The following is a 27,720-nucleotide window of genomic DNA, read 5'->3' as shown; positions in this document are numbered from 1 at the left end:
CGGCACAACTACCCCAATAATGGATTGTCAGAAGTGTTGCTGAATTCCATGACATCAATAAATAAATAGAGGCATAAAAGTGCCAGACTCCACTTGCATTTCTACTTTCCCAGTGGGCGCAGAGGAGGCAAGACAGGGTTGGATTGCTGAGAGCGTAAAGACCAACAGCCGCCCCATCTTCCTGTCAGTTTCCACAGACAAAGCACTGCACTCCACTCAACATTCTTTATTTCTTTTAGTTAAGAATCATGATCAAGAGAAACAGGTCAGGAAACTTAAAACATCATACCTATCATTATATTTTACACTCATAGTAAATGATTGGTATAAAACCTCGGATTTTTTTGGAGGCTGGAGAGATAGCTCAGCAGTGACCAGCACTTACTGCTCTTCCAGAGGTACTGAGCTCAGTTCCCAGCGTCCCCTTCAGATGCCTCACAACCACCTGTGATTCAACCCCTGGTTGTGCCTTTGGCCATCACAGGCAACTATACTCATGTGCACATTTCACCCCCAATACACACACATATACACATCATTATAAATGATAAAAATACTTTAAAAAATCTCAGGAACTGGCCGGGTGGTGGTGGCACACACCTGTAACCCCAGCACTCTGGAAGGCAGAGGCAGGCGGATTTCTGAGTTCGAGGCCAGCCTGGTCTACAGAGTGAGTTCCAGGACAGCCAAGGCTACACAGAGAATCCCTGTCTCGAAAAAACCAAATCCAAAAAAACCAAAAAAAAAAAAAAGAAAAGAAAAGAAAAAAATCTCAGGAACTAATAAATACTAAGTAAAACTTTTTATTCAAAAATCACTTCATGTGGATTAAATTATTTTAATATTTTAAGTAAAGTAAGTAAGCAGTTTAGTTTAACTCAAGCTAATCATTTTCAACCATGAGTTATTTCTAATCAAATCCAACTGAAAAGGACAATGAAATAATGACCTAGGTTTGTAATTCTGACCCTGACCTTGAACCGGGGGTCGTTCAACAAGAAAATGTACAGATTCTTAAGCAGCGTCTAAGATTCCTGACCCACGAGAGCTGAAGGAGAGATCCCCACCCGTCATTTCCAGCACTCCACGGACGCGTGCAATTCAGGAGCTGCCTTCTTTTCAGACAAGATTCTTTCAAAACTTGAAAGTGAAAAATCCCCACCGCAATCCTGTAACCACTACCACATCTGCGAACTGCCAAGTGTGAGTTCCACCACATGAGTTCACGCTTAGCTCGGAACTCATTTCCTCAGAAGCAGTGCAGTATCTGAACAGGGTCTCCCCTAAGAGAGCTGCATCCGGGATCGTTCCTCTCCGACTGTCCATGGCATCAAATGCCAGACGGCACTACTGAGACCCACTGGCTGAGCAGAACACACCGGGAGAGCAGTAGCTGGCTTCTCTATTTTCTGAAATTAAAGGTGTAGGCAACCTGCATTAGCAAAGAAGGCGAGACAGATTGGTGACTGATATCCAGATATTAGTCGCGGCATGTGCTGTGGGCCAAGCTATGGCATAGTCGCAACTTAAACAGAACTACTTGTCAACTTTAAGTAAAACTGGCTCCAAGTTAGTATGACTAATTTGTGTTTATTTAAGGTTACTGATGGAGGAACTTAATGTAATAGAAGAGAATGTTCCTGAAAGTGTATTGTAAAGCTCACACTGCAGTTTATGTATATTTAACATTTTCCATGATAAAAATGCTTTTTAAATGGTCATCCTATAAAAGTGAAAATATGAATAAATGCACAAATCAAAACTATAACCATTTTCTGTTTTCAAGCACTCCCTATGACTCCCTATGACACTTAGAGAACTTAGTGTTGTAGCTTTAAAGCTTCAATCCAGTGTCCAAGAACAAATTAGCAAGTATATGGGATGGGGAGATGGCTTGGTGGTTAAGAGCACTCGCTGCTCTTGCAAAGGACTGGGGTTCAGTTCCCAGCATGTAAATGATGGCTCACACCATCTGTGTCTCCAGTATGAAGGATCCAACACCCTCTTCTGACCCACCAGGCCCATCCACATGCATTCAGGCACAGACGCACACACACACACACACACACACACACACACACAATGTTTAAAAATTAAATAACAAGCATATGTTTACTTGCAGGGAAGCTTTTATTTTCAAGAGTCTCGTGGTTTGGAGAAATGGTTGGTAGTTAACAATATGCCTTTGATTAATATACGTGGAAATGGGTAAATGATCATTACTAGAAATGTAATATGTTATATGAACAAATATTCTGAGTAAATAAGTAATCTGAGAAAAAGCATTGTTTCTCAAAAGATGCTTTACTGGCTCAAGCTCTGGGAGCACAGATATAAACTATTAGATTTGCAACCTGCTAATGCTGGCTAAGGGATCTATGGCTGGGAACAGCTGAAAAAATGGGCAATCCATGGATTATTCCACTGATTTTGGCTAAAATGTTCAAGAGACAAAAGGGGGGTCATACGAGGGCGAAGCACAGCTGTTACAACAAGCAGGGAAAGCCACAGTCTGAGGAAGCGCCTCCTTGTGATCTCAGAATACAACTTATTAGCCCCCAACCCACCCCCACCCCAGAAACCACTACTAGAAACCTGACCAGGACATAAAATAAAACGCAGAACTTATGTCTGAAGGAAGGCTGTGTACAGCTGTGTCAGGTCTATTTCAAAAAACAGAGTACAACAACAACAACAAAAAAAAAAAAAGTCAAACTCAGCATCTCTCTAAAGACAACATGCACAAGACCCAACACTGCATCCTAACATGATTTAAAAGAAAGGAGGGGACTTCCCGGCGAGATAGCAGATGGGAAACCTTATCAGTGCACTCACTGATAGGAAGCAGTCAGCAGAATGCACAGTGACTTCGGTTCTTGCAGGCGTCAGTGGCGGTAAAGGAAGTCAGGTGAGATTTCCACGGGGAAGCGGGGAAGCGGGGAAGCGGGGAAGCGAGCAGCAGCTGTGCGGTGGAGGAGCTGCCAGCCACAAGCAGCTGGGCAAGGTGGAAATCCCCGGGAAGTGCTTCCCTCACACACAGCAGTGCTGCAGCCGTGGACAGATGGGAGATCAAGGACTGGATGTGTAATTGGCAGGGAGGCCCAGGAGCTGAAGGAGCTAAAGCAGATGTGAGGCTTGGCTGCGGTCAACGGGAGCCTTCAGGCTGCAGCCCCAAACCGCCCCGCTTCCCATACACAGTGGCTCCTCGCGAAGGCTGAGGGGAGAACTGAGTCAGAGCCTTTGTACACTTTCATCACCCTGGGCAGGGAGCAAGGGGCCTGAAGTCTAACTGGAAAGCATGGCAGGCACCCCATCAAGGACACCACTGAGGTCAGCAGGAACCCTCGTCCATCGCTCCTGTCCTGTCCTGCCCTGCCCTACGGTACTGATTCAGAAAGAGCATCACGGAGGAAACTGAGAGTCACAGAGCCGAATTCAGGGAATCTGGGCCAGAAACTCTCTGTAACTGTACTATGCTGGATAGTTTTATGTCAAGTTGACACGAACGAAAATCACTTGAAAGGAGGGAGCTTCAACTGAGAAAATACCTCCCTTAGTTCAGGCTGTGGGCAACCTTGTAGGGCATTTTCTCAATTGGTAAATGGATGGGGGGTGGGGGGCAGGACTCAACCCATGTTGGGGGGTCCAATCCTGGCGCTGGTGGTCCTGGTTTCTCTAAAAAAAAAAAAAGGCAGGCTAAGCAAGCCATGATGGGCAAACCAGTAAGCAGCCTCCCTCCAGGCCTTAGCCTCTGCCTCCAGGTTCCGGCCCTGTTTGAGTTCCTGTCCTGACTTCAATGGTGAACAGTGATATGGAAGTATGAGCCAAATAAACCCTTTCCTCCCCAACTTGCTTTTGGCCTTGGTGTTTCATCACAGCAACAGTAACCCTAACTAAGGCATGGACTAAACCCCAAATCTCGATTAATATATTTGAACTAGAAATGAAAATTGCCACCCCTCATCAGCATGGTTTGCTTCAAGAAACCAGGACGTAAAGAATTCAAATCTCATCCCACCAAGGAAGAAACAGTGACTGGTATGACTTTTAGTAATCTAATGTACCTAATGTCCCAGGACGCATCATGCAATCCTTACTTGCCGGCCCTCCAGTAGCTATGGTAATTAAAGAAACTGCTGCTAAGGCATTTGCAGAGTGGACCTACCACTGGGCTGCTCCTGAAGTTAGTATCTTATTCCAAGAATAATACAGGGGTCGGACCGTGGGCCCCAAGCATATGGGTTGCACGTTTAAACTTCTGAACCATGAAGCTCAACTTTATCACAGCCTGTTTCCACTTGAATACTGAAAATATGGTGCAAGTGCGAGTGCATAGCATGGAAAGGAAGGAAGGAAGGAAGGAAGGAAGGAAGGAAGGAAGGAAGGAAGGAAGGAAGGAAGGAAGGAAGGAAGGAAGGAAGGAAGGGTGAAGTAACTTCATACCCATTACAAAGAGTTATTTCAGTTTCCCTGTGTTTCTTAAGACTTGCTTCATTTCCTACGAGATGACCTATTTCAGAGATCGTTCCATAGACTACCAAGAAGCACGTGTGTACCTGTGCAGTAATATTAGGAACATGACAAATGAAGGCAGTACATGCCTGAAAAACACCAGCTTCATCGTGACGGCACCTGTTGCTGTGATAAACACCATGTCCTAGCAGGAAAGGGTTCATTTCATCTTCTAGATAATGGTCCATAATGAAAGAAAACCAAGGCAGATGCTTTCTGCCTCACTCCCTAGCTCATCTTCAGCATACTATCTCCAGATGGCACTGCACACGGTAGACTAGGCTCTCCTACACTGATTAGTAATAATAATAAAGATGATGATGATGATAATAATAATAATAATAATTAATAATGGTTACTGTCCCGTAGGCCTGCCAACAGTGATTAGGCTGGTTTCTCAACTGAGTGTTCCCTCTTCCCAGATGTTCAATGTTACAACCAACAGTAGTCATCATGGTAAATTAGAAGGAATACCAGGAAAGGAATTTTTAACCATGTTTAATGGCATCAAAGATTATACACATAAACCCATACAAATAAATCTTCATTTATATTTAATAAAATCACAACAGAACAGTTTAAAGATCATGAAAGATGACCGCCCAGACTCGGAACGTATGTAGAACAGCACACAAGCAAACCAGAGAAGAATCTCCCGACATCATATTATAGTTAAAACACTAAACCTAGGGAACCCAGAGGAAAACACTGGATGCTCATCAGAGAAACACCAAGTTACAAGTTACATATTAGAATTATAGAATTATATCCTTATTAGAACTCTAGCAGGTTGCTCAGCAGAAACCCTGAAGGCCGGAGGAGCATGGAATGATATGTTCCAATATCGGAAAACAGTAATCGCCAGTCTAGATTTCTACAGCCAGGAAAGTCTCTGTCGGAACAGAGGGAAAGAGAACTGTCCATGATATAAACAAGCTGAAGGAATTTATGGACGCTAACCCAATACTCTAGAATATGTGTGGAGGAATCGGTAGAGAAAAATAAACACATTCAGGAATGAAGGAAGCTCAGCAGAAATGAATGCAAGTGGGAGGACACCAAGCAATCCTCAGTATGTTCCTTTCACGGGTAACTGAATAGCGAGGGACTCAATTCCCGAATCATACAGACTTGAAAACAGGATCCATATATTTGTTGCCTAAGAAACGCCCCTTACAATCATAGGCAAAATGTCACCATAGGGCGAAAAAATGAAACGGGGTATTCCAAGGAAATGGAACTAGAAAGCAAGCGTGGATCATGTTTTAATGGCTGAAAAAAAATACACTTCAAATCAAAATTAGAAGAGTTAGAAAGGACCACTTTATATTGAATGAGGGAAGAATTCATCAAAATTAAATTACAATTCTACACATATATGCACTGAGCACTGGCACGAAAGTAACCTTGCTAAACAAACTCAGGTTAACTGCGACACAGTAACAGTGGGTGACTTCTACACTCAGATCACATCAGACAGAAAAATAAGGGAACATCTAAGTCAAAGGGCAACAGCATACATCAAATGGGCAGAACAGCTACAGAGACATCCACCAATCATTACGGTACACACGTGCTTCTTGGTAGCCTATGGAACGCTCTCTGAAATACATCATCCCTTAGGAAATGAAGCAAGTCTTAAGAAACACATGGAAACTAAAATAACTCTTTGTAACTTGTATGATCACAAATAAAATACAAATGAACAGCAGGAGAAACTGCAGAGCATGCACAAACATGGAAATGGATGGATCACTGGAAAAGTCAGGAGGGAAAGCTTGAAGTCCTTAAAAGATGATTGAAAACAACAATGCGAAACCTACAAAATTCAATGAAAGCAGCCCTAAGACAGGCAAGGATAGATAGGGCTCTAAGTGCCTACACTAAAGACTTGGAGATTTCAAATAAACAGTGTAATACATATCTTAGGACCTTAGAAAAACAGGAATAAGCCAAACCCTGAACCAGAAAGGAAGTAACTAAGATCAGGGCAGAAATTAGTGAAACATTAAAAACAATACAAGGAACTGACGTAATAATAAAGAGTTGACACTTGATAAAAGGTAAACAAATTGGCAAGCTTAGTCAAACTAACCAGAACAAAGAAGATCCAAATTAATAAAAGTATAGAATCTATACCTTTTCATCAATACTATAAATGAAGCAGAAGCCATTACAACAGCTACTGGTAAAGTTTGGAAAATCTGTAATACACACTTTAAAGAACATATATTCTACTAAGTAGGGAGATCTAAAAGAAACCAAAGAAGTTCTAGATATATATAGCCAATCAAAGATATACTTAAGATCAGATAAACAAACTAAACAGATCGCTAACAAGCAACAAGATTAAAGGAGCAATTTTAAAAACCTCCAGACTAGAGAGACCTTCAGGCCCAGAAAAGATTCAGTGGTGAACTCTACCAGACCCTCAGAAAGGAACCAGCCTTTCTCACATTATTCCATCAAATAAAAAAGTGATCATACAAAGTCAAACGACATAACAAAAATGTTATAGACCAATCTTTGTGAAAACCATAAGATGCAAAATTTCTCAACCAAATACTTGACATACAGAACTGAGGAACAAATCAACAGATCTTGCAAACTAGTTCAGCCACTGTGGAAATCAGTACAGAGGTTTCTTGAAAACAATCTAGCAAGCTTATCTTATGGCCTGCCTACTCCAGCACTCCTGGGTATTTAACCAAGTGACTGCAAGTCACCACAGAGGCACTTGCACATCCCTGCTTCCTGTAGCACTATTCACATTGTCTAACCACGTGAGGTATCTGGCAAAAGAGGAAAGGATGAAGAAAATGTGATTTATAGACACAATGCAATTCTTTTTAGCCATAAAGAAGAATGAAGTTAGGCCTTTCAGAAGACAGTACAGCTGGAAATAATCATTATACAAATAAGGACAGTCTCAGGCAGACAAATATTGCATGTTTTCTAGTTTTTGTGGATACATTAAATCATAAATGTACAAATGACATGAGCACAGAAGCCAAACGGGGAGACCAAGGGGACTATGGGGAGGGGAAGGGGAGAGGGGAGAGGAGCAGGGTATAGCAGGGTGGGAATACCCTCAGCGTGGGCTGTAGGATAGCATGAACATGGCTGATGTGCAATAGCTGTGCTCACTTGGTAGAGTACTTGTCTAGCAGGCAGGGTTGTCCAGGTTTAGGTCCCCAGCTCTGCAAAAATGGCCCCGGTGCTGCTCATAGCCAGCACTCAACTCCCTGTCCAAGGCGGTCTACCAGGAAAAGTGGGCACCACCACTGGCAGCCCCTGACCTCGGCGGTCAAAACAAAACTACTGCTCATATGGATTCTACAGCAACCGGGCATGGGAGACTGTCAAAAGAAAGGAGGGAGGGAGGGAGGGAAGGAGGAAGGAAGAGAGGGAGGAGAAAGAGAGGTAAGAGAAGAAAGAGGGAAATGGGGGAAGGAGAAAAAATGAAAATGGCCTGCCGTATCTATATATAATTTCTAAAATGAAAATAAAAAGTAATAAGAGGAAGAAGGGAAGAAAAGTGAAAGGAGGGGAGGGGAAGAGGGAAGGAGCAAGGGAGGGAGGGAAGAAGAGGAGGGGAGAAAAGGAGGGGAGAGAGAAGGAGGGGAGAAGAGGAAGGGAGGGAGGGGGAGGGAAGAAGAGGAAGGGAGGGAGGGGGAGGGGAGAAGAGGAAGGGAGGGAAGAGAGCAGGGAGGGAGAAGAGGAGGGGAGGGAGGGAGAAGAGGAGTAAGAAGAGGAGGGGAGGAGAGGAGGAGAGAAGGGAAGGAGGAGAGGAGAGAGGGAGGGGAGGAGGGGAGGAGAAGAGAGAGGGAGGAGACGGGGGAGGGAGGAAAGGAGGGAGTAGGTCATAATTTTCTGTTTTCTTTCTCAACTCTTCCTGTCCTAAAACAAGCTGTTTCCTTTCCAACAAAGAAAAAAATGGCAAACTTTACAAAAGAAATTTATCTAACTTAATAAGTAAGCATACAAAAGCTGGAAAGGGACATGAGAGGAAACTCAGAGGAACTCAGCTTTATGAGGCAGGCTTCCAGATTTATCTGCGAAAAGATGGAAGGTCAGAGAAGGGAGTGTATGGGTAATAATTATAAATGAGTCAGGCGGCGGAGGTCAGCTAAACAAACTTCAGTTGTTTTGAGTTTCAAAATCACACTTCCAACAATTTATCCCAAGAGCTACAAGAAACTTCCATTATTTTACAACCATGTGTAGAAAATTTTCACTTCTGCAGCCATAATTTAAAGTCTGATTTTACTAGATTGGGAATGATCTATTATAGACTTTAAATATTTCATAAATAGAGTAGCAACTCATAATTGTCAAGTCACAAAGTTGAGGACTAAATCCATTTGAAGCATCAAAAATAAAGTTCCTAGGTGTGATGTCATGACTGTTTGTCTCATGGTTATGATCTTGGCTTCCTTCTGGGAGGAAAGAACTGTCTGTAGCCCAGATTTCATCTGAAGCTGATGGCAGTCGTGACGCAGCCTTGACCAGTGTGCTGCCGTAGAGAAGGCTCTAAGGAAGCTGACAGAAACATCCCCATCTCTCTTCCCTGGGAGGTTCCACACCATCTACCAAACCTTGAGAAACAAACAAGACTGTAAGATGAAGAAAAGCAGCAAACCTGGCTATGGGTGGCCTTGCCGAAAAGCTGTCTACCTTCCAGTCTGTCATGTTCGGTATGACAGATTTCTACATGCTTAAGCTGATATTTCTATAATTCGCTGCCGAGTGGAACTCACCAGTCACGTATTACTTGTTCTTCCCTTTGCTGTGTTCTCAGAGGTTGCCCCACTTCTACTGTGATGCTCCACACACCGTCTAAGAACAGGTTCACAATCACTGCTGACTCATCAATAGTTCAGAAGACTATGTCCTATCCTCAAAGGCCAACAAGGTCATGTGCATCAAGCTACGATGTGCCCCTCTATGGACCAAAACTGTTTGCTAGGAATTAACAGAAAGTTCATCGGAGGAGAAGCATTCAATGCTGTTCCAATGACCAAAGAAATAGAGATTCTTCAGGTTTAAAGTTAGCCTCCAAGACCCTATGTCTCAAGAAATGAAATCAAGTGTGAATAGCATGACTAGATTAAACAACACAAGCAACACCACTAACCAACAAAATCAAGAGCGCAGACATATTGTTGGAGGCTTACGGGATAACCTGACTCAAAGATTACTTCCTGCTTTTATGGATCCCAAGACCCAAACCTTCTGTAGAAGGTAAAATTCTGATTTTTAGTGTGTGTGTATGTGCAACCTCCACACACACTTAGATACTAGAGAACACTGGGTATCCTCTGTTGTTCTTTGCCTTATTCTTTTGACACAGGTTCTTTCACTGAAGCTCCAGGAATCCTCCTGTTCCTGGCCTCCACCTCCATCACCTGCTCAATGCTCCCTACACTCCCACCCCTGCCCACTGCTGGGGTTAAAGGAGAATGTGGCTAAATCTGGCTTTTTAACATGAATGCTTAAGCGCTAACCAAGGCCTTCATTCATGTGCAACAAGCATTCTTACCCCTGCTTGGCCCTCACGCCATCCCCCAAACACATAGAACATAAAATTCCATAAGTAAGTCTAAACTTTTAGAACCCAGGAAGCTGGTCACAACTACCAATAAATCAATGTATGGGTTACTTAAAAAAAAAAAAAAAGGTTTATTATTTTACATGCATGGTCACTGGGAACTGAACTCAAGACCTCTGGAAGAGCAATCAGTGCTCTTAACTACTAAGCCATCTCTCCAGCTCTATAGGTTACTTTTTAAGAGATTTTATAGTGTATACAGTCTTCCAAAAGGAAAAAGAATGAGCTGCATGAACAAGTTATCTGAACCAGCATGGCACTGTAATTGCTCAATGTCTCCAGTAAGAATTTGCACCCCACAACAGCTATTTACCACAAGAAGACAGACAGTTCGGCACTTTCCACCTAGCTTTTGGTCACCAGCATCACCCTTCAGATGAGCTACACCCTTTAGAGGGAACTGAAGGGACCAGCTTAAGTCCTGTATCTGGTAAAAGGGCAGACTTAATACTCAAACTCAGGAAGGGCATCTTCAGGCTGCTGTTCTGCCATGCCTCCCACTTTTATCAAAACATTGTATTAAAACATTTCTTTGTGTACTACACAGACACTAGCTCAGGAAACATCTGCACGAACCTTCATGTATAGCCTCAAAAGCAACCTCAAGCACAGTATTTGCCATATCCTGAGGCAGACATGGCTGTGACCCATATAGGGATGCCCTAGCTTATCTGAGCATCTATGACACACTTACACTTATGGAAAGGCTATTTGTCCAACCTAGACAAGTCTTCAGTGTCTCTGAGAGTCACATGACTTGCTAGAGTCTAGATCTTAAATGTCTCCCCATCATGTTCAAGGCTTGCTGTTCTGTCGTCTCCTGCCCCGTGGACCCAAGTTTCACATCGCATGTCCCCCCCAAATCCTTAAGATGTGGTGGGGCTAAGAGCTTTTTCAGATCACTGACCTGTGTTTGAAGTGAACAATGCGACCTTAATCCCCCACTTTCCTCTCAGCCTTCACTCCCACCTTCCTTCCTTCCCTCTCTGACATTTGTCTATTCAGTCTTAGCCATGCCAACCGACTCTTTTAATCAAGCATTCCTGCAGTGACACAAAAATAAGACTTCAGGTTTGAGGTTGCTTATGTCAGGTACTATCGCAGTAACATAAAGCTTACACAGATCCCTCCTCATAGATGGTACACAGAAACTGAAGCAGCCATGTCATGTTTGGATAGCATGTACCAAGACCCTGGGGACCTCTGACCCTGCATGGCCTCTGAAATAAGATTCACCATTCCTGACCAGATTGACGGAGCAGAGTCCAGATACTGGACTCCACTGAACCGACATGAGAGTGGGGGAAATTCAGTGCACAAAGAAAGATATCAATGCTGTACTCAACTATATTAACACTTTTTCTTGAATAAATAATGCCTCTTTCAAGCTGATGAAAACCACAGCGAACATATTTATCCAGTCAACATCTTAGTGACATAAGCTGTTAGGATAGGACACACACTCACAAACACACATACACACACACACACACACACACACACACACATATACTCCAGCAACTTCATCAATGCTCATGGAGAAGAAACAGACTCTCCACCCCCGAAACACTTGCTAATTATTTTTACACAATATGTGCACAGTCTGCAGGATCTGCTACTGAAGGAGAGCCTGAAACACAGCACATTAGCCAAGCCTGTTGCTCGGCCGCCCAGCTGATACACCCCTGCGATGCTGTAGCAATCAGGAGGGTTTTTCCCAGTCATCAGCTCTATCAAAATAGATGCATGCATGCCAAATCCCCATGGGATATAAAAACTAAAACGTCAGAGGCCAAATGTATTTGGAGTTATTAAGAGACAAAGTATATTTCCATTGTTTGCTTACCCTTTCTGTTAGTTATGTCTGATTTTTAAATTTTCAACACGCAGATGATTTTTTATATATGTATTTTTTGATATAAAGGTTGTGTGGATTTCTTTTTAACCTCTAATAGTGGCTTACCTCCCTTTTAAGAGATAAATATATTCTTCCTCTTTTTCTTCCTTCCTTCCTTCTTTCCTTTTCTTTTCTTGTAATATCTTTGAACACTTTCCCCCACAATACAAAGGCAGAAAAGTGCTCTCATGTGGCACACACCATCTTTCAACAGTTATTTCTCTCTCTGTTCATCCTCCACCAAAGGCCAATGATTTAAACAGACAAGATCACAAAGGCAGAGGAAGAAGGCGGTTTTCAAAGGCAGTAATTGGCCACAAAGGTGAACTCTGTTTTCCACTTTTTTTTTTTTTTTAATTTCAAACTACTGGCTGCCTAGCAAGTAAGGAACCTTTCATGAAAGCTTACCTTGCTCCCAGAACACCCTGAAAACAGGCCAAAGGCACTGATATTCCCCTTCGCATTTGACTCCACAGCAGAAAGACGCTGTCCCATTCATGCAACTGAATACTGAGGCGCACACAAAATTGGCTGCCACACTGGGTACCAGGACTGAGGCTAAGACGGGTGTCACTTTAACTCTTGTCATGTGTCAGATGTCTTCCGTCATCGCTTCCTCTGCATCTTAATGTCATTAGCAACAACCAACTAATCCCCCCCCCAAAAAAAATCATAGAAGCAGCTAATGTACAAATAAACATGAGGAGTTATACTTAGCAGGTTTATGATTATATTGAACACAATCTTGGTACTGCTTCCTAGACCAACAAAGTCTGACCATAAAAAGACTTCGTGGTTTGCTTGGGATTTTTCTTGTTTGTTTTAGTTTTTAATTTTGCTCTTATTTTGTGTGTATGTTTGTTTTGCCTGCACAGATGTCTGTGCACCACGTGTATACAAGGCCTGTAGAAACCAAAATACGGTATCAGATCCCCTGAAACTGGAGTTAAAGAGAGTTGTGAGCTGCTTTGTGGGTGCCAAGAACCAAGCCCCAAGTCCTTGGGAAGAGCAGCCAGCGCTCTGACCCACTGAGCCATCTCTGCAGCCCCTTTCTTTGTTTGTTTTGCTTGTTTTTTATTTTACTAAACTAAAGATATTCCACTATGAAACGACAACGTTTTGGTCACTGGTGGGAAAAATGTCCTACTAAGAAAAAGAGTGCTGTTTCTCCTCCTGGTCCGCAGTGCTGCATGATCAGCAGACAGGGATGCTACTGTTTCGTCATGCTCTCCAGTTTTCAACAGTATTTTAAGAATGATCATGTAATGTGTTTATCAGCTCAAAGTTGGTTTGAAGACTCTTGAAACCTGGGGCTGGAGAGACAGCTCAGTGGTTGAGTACTCACTGCTCTTACAGACAGAGGAGAGTTCAATTCCCAGCTCATCAGGCATTTGACCACCACCTGTAACCCCAGCTCCAGGGTATCCAACACCTCTGGCCTTCATGGGAACCTTCATTCACTTGCACAAACCCACAGGCAGACCACACACACACACACACACACACACACACACACACACACACACACATAGAACTAAAGCTTTCAGTTAAAAGAAAAAGTCTCTTGGCTACTACCAAGATGTATATAATCACATTTTTACATATATAATAAAAGTATATGTTTATAATCTTTGAAGCATCTTGACAAGTAACTTTGCCCAAAATTAAATTTATAATTTTAAAATGACTTCTCATCATTTACCACTTGAATGTACCAGACTTTGGGACAAAATCATTTTAATTATTTTGAAATTATTTTCTAAACCAGTAAACTAATATAAAAATTTTATATTCATGTATATCTGAATCATAAATTTAAAAGAAACTGGATGTTTTGTACTTTAAACCATTTATCCTTGACCAACTATTAAAATACATTTGCTATATTTCTATACTGGCTAGTTTTATGTCAACCTGAAACAAGCTAACATCATCAGAGAGGAGGGAACCTCAACTGAAAAAAGATCTAGCTGTATGCAGACCAGTAGGACATTTTTTTTTAATTAGTGATTTATGGGGAGGGACTAGCCTCTTGTGGGCAGTTCCTTCCTTGAGCTGGTGGTCCTGGGTTCTATAAGAAATCAGGCTGAGCAACCCACTGGGCGCAAGCCAGTAAGCAGCATCCCTCCATGTTTCTGCATCAGCTCCTACCTCCAGGCTACTGCCCTGTAAGAGTTCCTGCTGTCACTGCTTTTGATGATTAACTGTTAATATAGAACTCAGATTCCCAAATGGCTTTTAATCATGGAGTTTCATCATAGCAATAGTAACCCTAACTAAGACAATTTCCTACACAATTACATATGTTATCTGTAAGCCACACTGGGACTACACAATATACATTTCTATTTACATGTATATATACACAGAAATGTACATTCATCCTACAAACAAACATATACCAAATACAAAAGATATGTAACGTCTACTGGCTGCAGTGTCTACAGATTTCTAGCAGTCACTGTTCATCCAGTTTCTGCTTTTATCTACCTTGACCAACCTGACCAACTAGTTTGAGCTAGCAAGAGTTCTGAATTACTTTTTCCACTTGAGTGGCCTATTCCTTAACCAAATAAGTAAAGACTGTTGCAGATTAGAAATCTCATTCCTCCTCTGATGTCAGTCATCTTTACCTCCCCCAGAGACCCACACCAGCAATCACCTTGAGCTTATCACTTGCTCCTTAGTAGTTTTTTGTTACAGAGTAGGGAGGTTATAGACTGTGACAACTCATAGACAGTGAGTGTTTCTCAAGGTTTAACTCCCAAACATCCTAGGGCTAAAAACCTAACCTCTAAATTCTTTCCAAGAGAAGCAGAAACTGTCCTGATGTTTTAGAGGATAACCCATCACCTGAAATGCCAGACAAGGAGAGGTGTTCTTTTGCATACTTCCAGGCCTTGCAGCACATGGCCAGACCAGACCAGAAGCCATCTACACTGAAGAGCCTGGAGCAAAGGACTCTTCAAAACAATCTAATTGTCCCCGTTCCAGCCTTCTCTATCAGCCCCACAAAGTACACAAATCCATTCTCAGAAGCGGGGCTACCTGTAGTGAGGAAAGCTGCTATTCCACTCGCTGGCTGCAAGAAAACCTGCCCACAGAAACTCATGAACTGATCTGTGGGCCACGACGAGAGGGTGGAGCACCCTCGCCTGCTGATGCTGCCTGCGATTACAAAACAGAACAGGGCCCCAGAGGGGGAGAAGGGCTATAAATACTTGGTGAGACCGTCATTTTCACTGCTGCTGTTAAGTGCCCCACCCAAGTAAGTTTCCTGAACAAAGGTACAAGAACAATCCAGGCAAGTACCACTAGAGGAGAGAGGGGCCAAATTCTTATGCGGTCATCCAGACCGCTTTCACCAAACAAGGCCCTAACCCAATGATCTTGCAAGAAACTCCAAGGGATGGGTTGAGTATGTCTGAGAAAGAAGAGCCATGCAGCCAACAGTTCTGCTAGGTCCAGCAGCTTTGGCCTCACTGTACTCCCTTTAATCTCTTGGCAAGCTGAGCAGTGAACAGAAGGAAGGACCAGTCCTGCTAAGGATTGCCTTTCTTCCTTGTGACGGATGAGCAAGCCTGGGGTCAGATGGGAGAACTGATACTGGGAGAAGACACTAACTGGGTGAGGATGGATACTCTGACATGTGTGGATGTTTTTCTCTAGTAATTTGAAGTTAGGTTCCTCCAAATACACTGTAATGACTCAAATACACCAGTCCAGCGGAGAGAACAGAGAAAAGGAAAGCTATTTTCAATTTGTCTTATACTTTGTGATCCAGCCAACATATCAGTTACACTGAAGATCCTACCTGCAGATTTGTTTCATTAAGTTAAGACACACACACACACACACAAAAAAAACAAAAAAACCTGAGGCAGTGCTGAAAAATCAAAATTGAAAGGTCAATGCACCTCATATCCAGACCACCGCAGTACAACCACATCAAAAGCGACATTCAGTGGGAAGAGACCATATATTTCACCCAATCAGTCATACTTGCCAGAAGAAGTAAGTCCACCTGTCCAATCAATCAATCAGTCAATCAATCAATCAATCAATCTCTACAAAGAGATCCATATACCCTTTGGGTAAGAATCACACTAAAGGTTTGAAAAGATGAAAACCATATTAAACCAAGTGAAGCAGAAGCGAATGGAAGGCGGACTGGCTGGCCTCAGGGCCAATGGACTTGAACAGACACGCAGGAGACAGAGTGGCCCTGCCAAGTCACAAAAGTACAGACCTGAAGGCTCTGAAAGCCTGAGCCTTCACTTAGCCAACCTCACAGGGAAGACAGTGACGGGGCCTGCTTCAGAAGAATCGGCCAGGGCACCACCAGCTACGAGGGAGTTCTCCTATCTCCCTGTTTTAGAGACTTTCTTCATATTCCAGGGACCTCCAAGTCTTTTCATCAGGAACACGACACTCTACTTGAGCAGAGCCATGGCTTAGTGGTTAGGCCTCAGCAGCCATGGAGGAGAAGGCTCTGGGGAATGGGACACACAGGCAGAGTGGCCTTGAGAAGTGTGGCTCCAGCTCACCCTCTGTAACATGCTTCTTTTGCAATCCTCAACAAATTATTTCAACAAGACTGTTTCCTTATCCACGGAATGAGGACATTGCCATACGCCTCAGAGGATACACTCAAAAATCAATAAGGAAGGAATCAGAATTGCCCAAGGCAATCTGGCCTGTCATAGACAACTTTGGAAGGCCGTAACATATTACTAAACCTCCTCCAGAAGACTGCCTGGGGCTCCAAGCCTTCACAAGACACTTGGAAAAAGTCAGCCTCCTTCCCAGACATCGAGCATACCTGAGCATAACTTCAAAGAGCTATTTTCTGCACAGGATCATGGGCTGTAACACGTATCCTCTTCTATCTACAAAAATGAGTTTCAGATGACCACATTCTACAGTCCCTGTGGCTTTGCCTCACTTCACAAGAGCGAAGAGATGAAGGGAGGGTAATAATCCCACCAATGACTTAATTCCCATCACCTCCTGCTCTGTCCAAACTGAGTGGTGCAAGTGGGAGCTTTTCAAACATCCCTCAAACTGAACAGGTCTAACTATAAGGTTTTTGTTTTCAAAAATTAAAAAGAGACATCCCTATTCTGTTCTAAGCTACAATGAGAATAATGTCCCTGAGACTGTAATACCAACCTACAAAATGGAGAAAATTTTTTCAGAAAATCAAGTATTTCCATGGATAAATCTGTGTGATGCTTAAGGTAATCCGAATCCAAAGTGTTGAGTCTTGGAGGCTTTCTGTCTAGTTATCATATTGGGTAGTTGAAGATGTGATAAGAAGGAACAGTCCAGTGGGCTTTATCTTTTCAGATCAACAGCCATCCCCAAAGCCAAAGTCACAGTCAAGGTCAACATACTTCCCACTGAGGAAAGTAGGTGTGAGCAAGGTAGGTGATGCCCATTTCTGCTGCCTCACATAACTACATAACATTTAAGACTAGGACAAAACTTGATAATTAATGTTAAAAAATGCATTGCTTAGATACCAATTATAGAAACACCAGAATGCATAAAAATCCAAAATAGGATTTTTTAAAAAAAAATGAACTAAGGATAGATGTGGAAGAACAGCATGTGGCCTCTCTCCTCAGCTTATATATTGATTTTAGGGCATGTAAAGAGCCTACTGTGTGCTAGCTGCTGCATGCTTCTCACTTAAAAACTGGAGCTTCACTGTGAGCACAGAGACCTCACAGTTTATACTTTGTTCAAATAAATGCAGTTGATCAAAGCTGCTCAAGTGAATCGCCAACACCATAATCATATACTGGAAGAAACTATCCGCCCTATCTAACTTCTTTCTATGATATGGCTAAATTAGGTGCCGGACAGAGAGCTTTGCATAAAAGTAAATCATCCCCACACAATCAAATTCTCTGTGATTTAGCACTACACTATTTTACCAGCTTACTCGAAATATCCACGTATTCCTTTTTAATTTAAAGCACCATAACATAATGCTTTCCATTTATGATACCTTTATAGTCAATCTTTCTATTTAAGAATATACTAAATATAAATTGCTTAGCAGGTATGTTCTCTATTTCATAACCTCGATTCCACAAGTATTTTATTTCTAGTAATTTGCATAGGCGTCATTAAATAAAATGCCACAGTCATAACAACTCTGTTCTGCTATATGTGCTCTCCTGATGAGCAACAAGTCACAAAATCTGGTATACAGTACTTAGTACAAGTCTTACGATAATTTATTCTCCAAACAGAGAATCTGGCAAATGGAAACCTTCAGCTACTAAAAAGAACTTAAGTTATTTCCTAGAAAAAAATCAAAACAAAAGAAAACACTGTTCTAAAACTATGCACAATTATATGTCATTTATAAAATTATAAACTAGGCACTGATTTGAGTTAGCAATTGTGGGAAATGGTTAAAGACCATCTAATATGGTTATCTTTCCATTCTGGAATTTCTCAAAGAAGTATGTGAAGTTCACACAGTAAAAGAAGGTAAGAAAGGCAGGACTTTTTCATCTCCACCCACAAAACGCTAAGAAAGCTTCTAAAAGCACTGTAAATCACGCTCAAAGGCCAAAATTAATATTCTAAGATTAGACTATTAGACTAATTTCATCATTTTGCTCTCCTAAATTGCCAAACACTTTCCTTTACATAACTTACTCAACAAGCAAATATAAAGCACTTGCTTCGTGTCAAATATTGTGCAAGATTAATGAGGAAACAGACATAGTCAACCTCAGCCTGAGGGCGCTTTGAGCCAAGAATGTGTGTGTGTGTGTGTGTGTGTGTGTGTGTACATGTGTGTGTATACATGCACAGTGGTGAGATACTGAATACTAAACAAACACTGAAGTGACTAAGTCACAGGTGTTTTGGAACCAGCACTTATAAATACACTTAAAAAAGAGTCAATATAGTTAATAAGTCGTTTCTACTACCGTACTCTGTACTATGTATATTTCTGGATTTTGTCTCAATAGGATTGTATTATGTATATAATGCTGCTGTGACTGCTGTAACAAAACGCCACAGACCAGGTGGGTTAAACAGCAGAAAACCTATTTTCTCACGGTCATGGAGGCTTAAAGGCCGGGATCAAGATTCAGGCAATTTTGCTTCTCCTGAGGCCCATCTCCTTGACTAGGACTTACTCCCTTCTCATTTCTGTCCTCCTGTGACCTCTCTTCTATATTCACACAGGCACAGATACAGCAGTGTGCACTCAGAACAAGCCTATTTTGAAGCCTATCTGTACCGTAAATCAATCACAAGACCTTGAATAAATGTTTTAATCACTCAGTGTTCTAGTATCAAACGATGATTATGCCTACCCTGCAGGATTACAGAAAGAAGGAGGTTGCATTCCTAAGGCCCAAGGAACATAACACAGATCTAAAGCACACTGGGTTCTGAGCTGGGTCTCAAAGTAACCTGGGGAAGTCACATTATAAAATATTGCAATAGTACAGCTTTAAAAACCAACTCTCAAATTTTATGACTTTGCAAAGTAATGAGTCTAAAATACCAAAGAACCTACCCCATGTCTCCAATACGGTTTCTTATCCCAATTCATACCTGCTGTCTATCACTACCGTCAGTGCTTGAGCATACATGCATTTGCCTTTCTGCCTGTCTGCCTGCCTATCTTTCTGGTGTTTATGTCTGTCCATGTATATACCTGTCTATTTAAGTATCTCTCTCTCTCTCTCTCTCTCTCTCTCTCTCTCTCTCTCTCTCTCTCTCTCTCTCTCTCTCTCTCTGTGTGTGTGTGTGTGTGTGTGTCTGTGTGTGTGTGTGTGTGTGTGTCTTCCACTCTGAGGGGTCTCAGCCCTGTGGGAAGGTAGAAGGAAGGTAGGAAGCAGTGACTCCCAAGCTTTTTGTTCCTGATATTTCATTGTTTCTGGGTATAAAAACTGCACTGACTTCTAGCAGAAATAAGATTCTCTTAAAATATTCAGACCAAATACGTTGTTGAGACAGTAAGTATACCTTCCAAGTAACTGAAGTTGTCCATTCTCCCACAAAGCTGGGAACACCTTGGTTTGGTAAAAGAGGACACTTCCAGAAGGTTCCACAGACATTTGCGACTCTCAGTCAAAGAGCAGACTCCTCCTGGTTTTTGATCTTTAGGAGAACCCTGAGAGCTCATCCTGTTTAAATCCAAACTTAGACAACAAGGGTGGGCCTGTAACTGAACAGTTCGGAAGTGTGCAGTTCTACTGAGTCCCCTCAGGGTGAGGACTAACACCCAAGTCATCTGTGCACTTCAAATTCTTCCTCTTCCCTGGGAGGCTAGAGAACCTCTGCACGCTACTCATGACAGATGGAGAGGCGCTTTAGCCAGCTACTTTGATTCCTTCAAAGGGAATGGAAAACGGACAGAATGAGGCCAGGCTCTTGATTCTGCAAGAGCATCCCGGGTCCAAAGGGCTCTAAATAAGAGGAAACACTGTTCATTTCCAAGTGCTGCTGTATTTTCTCAGCAGCTGCAATAACTAAACCAAAATCCTCTGAAACATTGTCTCCATTGAAACTTGAATAATGATCTATTTAATAATTAACATTCTCAATGGCATTTTTTAAATACAAAACTAAAAGAGATTTGCTAAATAAAAAGATGTGACTTGAAAAGAAAAAACTCTTAAACACTACCATGCCGTACATGGGGGGGGGGGCGGAGTTACAGTTCAAAAGCCGTTCTTCAGAGTAACTCAAACTATTGTAAATAACAAGGTCAGCCCCCCATCTCTGGAGCACAAAAAGACACTCTTTCAAAAGTAATGTCCAGTGGAATATTCCCCTTTAATTAAGTGTATTTCTATTTGGCAGTGATATATTCCCGGGTCATTTTGAAAATAAAATACAATGCAAAAAGTAAGTACAAAGCATTTTAGATCACGGTGAGCCCAACTAAATAAAATAACCCTTTTAAATCAATTACTGAATTCTCTGCAAGCTTGAAATGGGGGAAATTCCTCTAACTTGCTGCTATAAGGAAATACACTATACAGAAAACAAGCAGAATATATTAAAACTGAGCTCATGACACGGAAAAGACAGCATGGCTATGTGTCCTCCAGGCATAGGTAAATGACAGACTGTCTCCTGGGAAACATCTCTGGGCGTGGCTTGCTAGTATAACATTAGTTTCTGTTAGAGAAATAATGAACACAGCATTTCCAGATTACTGATCACGTTTCCAAAATGGTTACTCTGGCATCTGTCAGCAGCCAGGGTTCCCGAGAGGTGAGTGGATGCCTTCCTGCTCTGAGCTGGGGCGCTCCTTTGGTTTGTTCACTCACTGCTTTTCTCATTTACTCCACGGGCCGAATTTGCAATATTGGCATTTAGCACTCATTCATTTAGGAGACACTGCTTTAGTCCCAAACACACGCCCATTTTTTTCTGCGCACGAGTCATGTTGTACCTTAACCATGAACCGCTGACACGGAGACAGACCCACCGGCCCTGGGGTTGGAATCTAAGCCGGTTGTGAGGGATCAAGCCCTCTCCCCATCCAGAGTCTATGAAGAGCCATGAGGAGAGTGAGGGGTTCAAAGTCAGCATGTGCACGGCAGCCACAGCCTTTAGTTTCTTATAGTTTAATAATGCTTAATGCAGGTTACACAAATAAAGGAGCTAAAATTTCACCACAGAGTTCAGACCAAGGATGGCTTACATTGGGCAAATTAGGGAAACAGAGATTAATCCTGGAAGCCCTGGGGAGCTGTGGAAGGGTTTTATAAATAATGTTCCAAGGTTTGTTTTGTACAGATTTCTCTAGCTGGTGTGAAGAATGAAGTCATAGGCAAACAGTTATGAAGTAGCTGTTTGTGTGCCTCTCTTCCTGCAAACTGTAAACTCCTACATGGAAGGGGAAAGAAAACAAACAAACAAACAAACAAACAAACAAACAAATAAAAATACCTGCTGCTCACTCCAGAGCCAAGAGACCACATGATTGACAGATGAGGGATGAAGGTGGATTATACAGCTGGAACAAGCTGGGCTTAGAATGATAAGGCTATTGTTATGGTTATGGTTTGAATCTAAAATGTTTACTACAGGTGCATGTGTTTAATCCCTTGGTCCCCAGCAGTTGGTGCCAAGTCTGGAGGCTGTAGAACCCTTAGGAGGTGTGACCTAGCTAGAGAAAGCTGGCCACTGAGGAACAGGTTTCATGCATGACTATCCATGTTCTGGTCAAAGGTTCTTACTCATCAGCAGTGATATAAATGTGCAACCTCACACTCCCGCTACCCTGAACCCGGCAGCTCTGTTCATGCCTTCCAGGCCAGAAGGGGCTGCACCTTCCCAGACTGCAAGCCAAAATAAACCTTCCCTCCTTTAAATTGTTTGTTGTCCTGAATTTTGTCATAGCAACAACAGAACCACTACAGTTATAAACTTGGGCAGCAAGATGAAAAAAAAATGGACAAAGAGCTATCAATGTGAATGGGGGGAGGGGGTGTCAGCAGATTCGATAGATGAGCAACTTGTTACCCCAAGGTTTAGAAACTAGGATAAGACATTTATTTGAAGTGAAGTTGAGGGCTTCTGTTTGGGGCATTCTGACCTGCAGGTACCCATAGGACTTCAAGGTCAAGTTCTCCAGCAGACAAAGGATGCATTTGAAACTCAGACAAAATGTTACAGCTATGGGAGTTTTCAGTAGACAAGAAGTTGACAGAATGGTGACAGCAAAAGAGCCATACGCTACAGAGAGTTTTAGAGAAAGCAATGTAGAGGCCTCCAGACAACAGCAGGTCAAGGGCTGAGCAGTGAGGACTCCCTGTGAAGCTCTGCCTCAATACATAAAAATAATTTATGTGCAAGGGACAAGAACGCCCTCGGAAGCAGGGACTTAAAAATCTACAGCAGGAACCACAAAAATGAATAAATCAAGCAAAATCTGTTTACTCTGAAATGGGGATGTTGTGCCTTGGTCAAGATTCCGGGACCACAGGGCAGCAGAGGCTAATAGCTAGCGTCTTGGAACCTTAAACTATAAACCTCAGACGTAAGGAAGGGCAAACCCCTTCCAGCTGTCCGGTTTTATGATTCTGATCAAGTTCCATTGCTGTTCACGAAGAACAAATGCATAAACCCAACAGAGCAGTCTTCACCTTTTCAAACAACAGGAGCAGAAATGCAAGACAGACGCTAAAGCTGATCATGTCTGGAGTCTTGCTGCTCTGCTGAATGAATGAGACAATACAGTTTGTTCACGACTACTGAGCGATGCTAAAGATTTTCTTAAACTGACTTCTTCGAAGAAAAATGACCACTAATAACTTAATTTCTTCCTAGTTTTCCCCCAAAACCTGATATTTTAGATAAAAGAATTTAAGAAAATATTAATAACAAAGGAATGGCTTCCCAGGTATCCAACTTAATAATGACAGACATGATTCCCCTTTACCTCCTACCCTAACCCATCAGATAAACATATTAAATTTCCCATTCTATGATTTTACTAATGAAAAATAGTCGATTCCAAATGACACTGAAAAACTGTCAACCAATGAGGCTCTAAGGACAACCACAAGTCTTACTGATAGCAGCCATGTGATACTATGGGACAATCTCAGGTTTCAATTTAATTGCTGTAGCTAGAGTTTTATTTACCTTTTCACAAAACAGACTGCAGGTTTTCTGCTCTGACCCGACATCTCGCCCGCGTTCCTCCGACTCCAGCATGGCCAGTAGCTGAGCTCTGCCAGTCACCTCTCCTGACCGTTTACCAGCTCTCCCCACCCTGCCCACCGTTGCCCGGCAGCTCTGACCTGGGCTCATCTATCCAGGCGACAGAGATAGGTTTACTCACATTCCTGCTTTCCTTGCTGTAATATTACAGGGCCACTGTATCCCCTCCAAAGGTCACAGCTCCAGATTGTTTCTTCTTGCTCCTTCCCTCCAGTCACAAAGTCTCAGTCTTCCTTTAGACCACTCTTTAGCACTTACCATCACTGTGCTCATCTTTCCAGTTTCTAAAGGGTCCCTTTCAGAGCCCTCCCTAGAAGACTTGGTTTACACATGACTTCTAGTGAGGCCCTAAGACATAGACTTGAAGAGTGGGTTTTCACAGATACCGCCAAAGGAAACTCTCTGTAAACTGTGACATACTATAAGGTTTCCATAAACCCAGCACAGACTTTTTTGAATACACAAGATTTCAATGCCAAGGAAATCCAACTGAATCTTACCATATTCCTACAATTCTCAATGTGCTGTAAAAAAAAAAAATACAGAAGGCATACCTTCAGGATCTAAATGTCCCTGCCAAGCTAACCGGAAGTTTGTTTTTAAAATACGTGTCTGGAGAAACAGCTGAAGGATTCAGACCCCATCTTTGGAAAAGAGACAAGATTCCATCTTCCTGACATGGACTTCCATCAGGATATCCTGACCCTGACCCTGAGATGCTAGCTCCTAAGAGCATGCCATTAAATTCTGAAAGGCAACTAAGTGGATTCATATTATTGTTAATAATTACAATTATCACAACTGTCGCTTTTGAAAGAGGTCAATATCAGTGACCTAGATTCACTATGTTCCCCCCAGAAGTCTTGAAATGAAAATACAATGCAGTTTCTAAGGTACACAGTTCTTTTTTTGCCTACAATTCATTTCTCAAACGAATGAAAATTAACTTCAGGTACTCACTAGTGACGCTTAGTTAGAGAGCGTTGCCACTGATCCCCCCAAATCTCTTGGGGGAAGGCATCAGAGATTCTAGTTTTTCTAGCTTTTGTTGTCGGCTGGTCCACATTTTTGTTTGGTTGGTTTAGGTTGGGTTGGAGAGTTGGTGTACTGAGACTGGGTCATGGTTATGGAACCCAGGCTGGTTTCAAGCTCAACATCCTTTTGCCTCAGCCTCCTGGGCGTAAGGCTTCCGGGTAAGTCCGGCCAGCCCTAGCTTATGGTGGATTCTATATAGAAGTTGTTCAGCAGCCGGCAGTCTGTACTGCCAGAACTCCACAGAAGGAGACTCATGGCCCTTAGATAAAACAGCTGTATTGGTTTTCACATCTCCACCCCTTATATATCAAATCATCTCACTATTTGTGGTACCTCATGCAGCATAAATAGTTATAATAATGTATTGCTCAGGGAATAATAAAAATGTCTAAAGCTGGCTAAAGAGCTCAGTTACAGAGTGCCTGGAGTAAACATGTACATGTTCAGGACAGATACCTTCCCCTCTCCCCAAACAATTTTAACTTTTAATTATTTGAACACAGGGACTCAGAACCCAGAGCATGGGAAGGAGACTACAGTAGCAGATCTGAATTTACCAATAAGCCTAGACAGGCATTCTTAACCCCCAAATTAACTTAAGTGTCCAAGACCACTATCAATCTGTATTCGCATCTGCCCTATGGGCCTTGACTTCTCTGAATACAAACTCCAAGATGCTTACGGCATGGACATGTCCCTGTTGGAGAGGGCCTAGAGTCTCAGAGCTAACCAAGATGATCAGAAAACAGACTTTTTACTCTGATTCCACAAAATATCTCTTTATTAAAGGGCTTTCACATTAGCCCCCTAATGGGAAAAAAATTTTTTTATTAAGTACTGTAGTTTAAATAAACGATTTATTTCTAAAGTCATTTCTGGGTATACAATATAACTGAACTCTAATTGAACTAGTAAAGCTGTCTAGCAATTTGGACTATGTTTCAGTTAGAAGATCCATTTATATGCATAACCTGAGGTTCTGTGAGACAGAAATTCTATCAGGGACCTTTTTAAAAAGGCAATTTGACAGCATTTTCACTGGATTTTAAAGGTGACTAAGTCGTTCTGACCAAATAAGTCTATTTCTTGGAATTTAGTAATAAAAATATTTCACACAAATTCATGAAGACTAATGAAAAGAAATCTGCTATCTTTCACTGTACAGTCATAAGAAAACAAACCGCTCTAACCTGCTGTTAAAGCACTACAAGATTATATGTCTTACCAGATGGTATACCGTGCTACAAAGATGAGATAACCAGTATCCAGACAATAAATAAAATTACCATAAGATACAGTTATGAAGACAAAGCAAGTCACAGAAAAATAAATGCAGTATGATGCAGTTTATATAATAAAATGATTTGCATGTACAGTATGATTCAATTTATATAACAAGAAACCACGTACATGTATCTGTGTATGTAAATGAATGGACAAAGGGAAGGGAGAGACAGTTGCAGCTGTTGCCAATGGTTATATCTGGGGAGGGTGTAGGTGGGAAAGAGTACTTCACATATTGCTTCTGTATTTCTGCACTGTCACTTCAACTGGAACATATTAGTGCATCACTTATATCATTTCAGAAAGCATTGATAATAAAAACTTAGATTCCATAGAGGGCTTTGGTTATGTAGTCAGTGACCAAACATCAGTAGATACAAGAGAACCCCATCTCAAGGAACTACATTTCCATTTGACCCAAAGTGATGTCCCACTGAAGACTGAGAAGGAACAATTAGGGTGGGTGAGCCCTGAAATACTCGCCTGCAGAAACAGATCTAACTTCTCAGTGTTCAGGATAAATACTGCAACTGCCAAGACAGGAAGAGATAGCCCATGATTTGCAAAATTCAAACAGTGACAGAGGCAAGAGATCACGTTTCAAAGCACTGTCAAGAAATGAGCTTGAAAACCATGTCCCACCTCTCCCAACTCTGAATACTCACCAGTACCTTAGAAAATGGGGTGAAACAAACAAACAAACAAAAAAAGTCAGATACTCAGAACTCTATGCTCATTCAGAATAAGGGAGACGATACAGCAAATTTTAATACCTGCCCCTTTAAAAAAAAACAAGTCCGAAAAAGCAAATAAAACTAATGGCATTTTCTAGGGCACAGTGCATCTGAGAACTTACACTTGACAAAAGGACCGACGTGGGAAAGCTCAGGCTGAATTTCTGCCACCAATGTGTCCGGTTTGGCAATAACATGGATTGTGTGCATGCAAATGGAGGCCAGAGGTCAACCTCCCATGTCATTCCTACAGCAACACCCTTGAGCCTTGGGTTGTTTGAGACAGGGTCTCTCACTGCGTGCGGATGGATGGCTGCTCCGTGCTGGCTGTCCAGTAAGCCCCAGGCTCTGCCTGTCTCTACCCACCTGGCTCCAGAATTCTATGGAGTAACACCACTATTCCCTGATCCTCGGGCTCTGTCTCAGGTCTTCATATCTATGTGAAAAACATTGTACCAACACTGGGCAGTCTCCTCAGCCCAACCTCTAAGCACTTTTTAATTTATTTGACTTATCTATGTTATATGTATGAGTTTCTGTCTGCATGCATAGCTGTGCACTATATATGTACCTGGTCCTCACAGAGGCCAGAAAGGGCTCAGATCCCCTGAGACTAAAATTACAGATGGTTCTAAGTCACCAGGAATCAAACCTGGGTCCTCTGGGAAAAAAAAAACAACACAGCCAGTCCTCTGAACTAGCTGTCCAAGCCCATCCAAAGACTTACAAAGGAGGAATGTTTTTTTTTTTTTTAGGGGGGGTTGTTTGTTTTGTTTTTTCTCTGATTCCTTGCTTCATTATAAGATGTGCATGCAGTGGCAGACTCCTCTGGCAGCTCCTCCTGGAAAGGGCCACACACATAGGCCATCACGCCTGAGGTCCCTGACATCTGTTCAACAGCACCTGTGTATGTGGTTTACCTG

General features: G+C 42.2%; 1 protein-coding gene across 11 annotated transcripts in view; it reads right to left on the bottom strand.

The window, feature by feature from the left end:
* Plcb4 (phospholipase C beta 4) overlaps positions 1–27,720 on the bottom strand; it is a 361,630-nt gene that overhangs the window by 327,080 nt on the left and 6,830 nt on the right. The window contains exon 1 of one of the 11 annotated variants that reach the window (XM_052183721.1): positions 15,069–15,088. The exons of the other annotated variants lie outside the window; for them this stretch is intronic. The gene's annotated coding sequence lies outside the window, so the exon portion shown is untranslated. Of the gene's footprint in view, positions 1–15,068; positions 15,089–27,720 lie in introns of those variants that run through there. 11 annotated transcript variants of the gene reach the window in all.

This window comes from Apodemus sylvaticus, chromosome 5, assembly GCF_947179515.1.
Source record: "Apodemus sylvaticus chromosome 5, mApoSyl1.1, whole genome shotgun sequence".
NCBI classification, from domain to species: Eukaryota; Metazoa; Chordata; class Mammalia; order Rodentia; family Muridae; genus Apodemus; species Apodemus sylvaticus.
The sequence above is the reverse complement of the archived record's forward strand: the minus strand, read 5'-3'. Positions and strand labels throughout refer to the sequence as shown.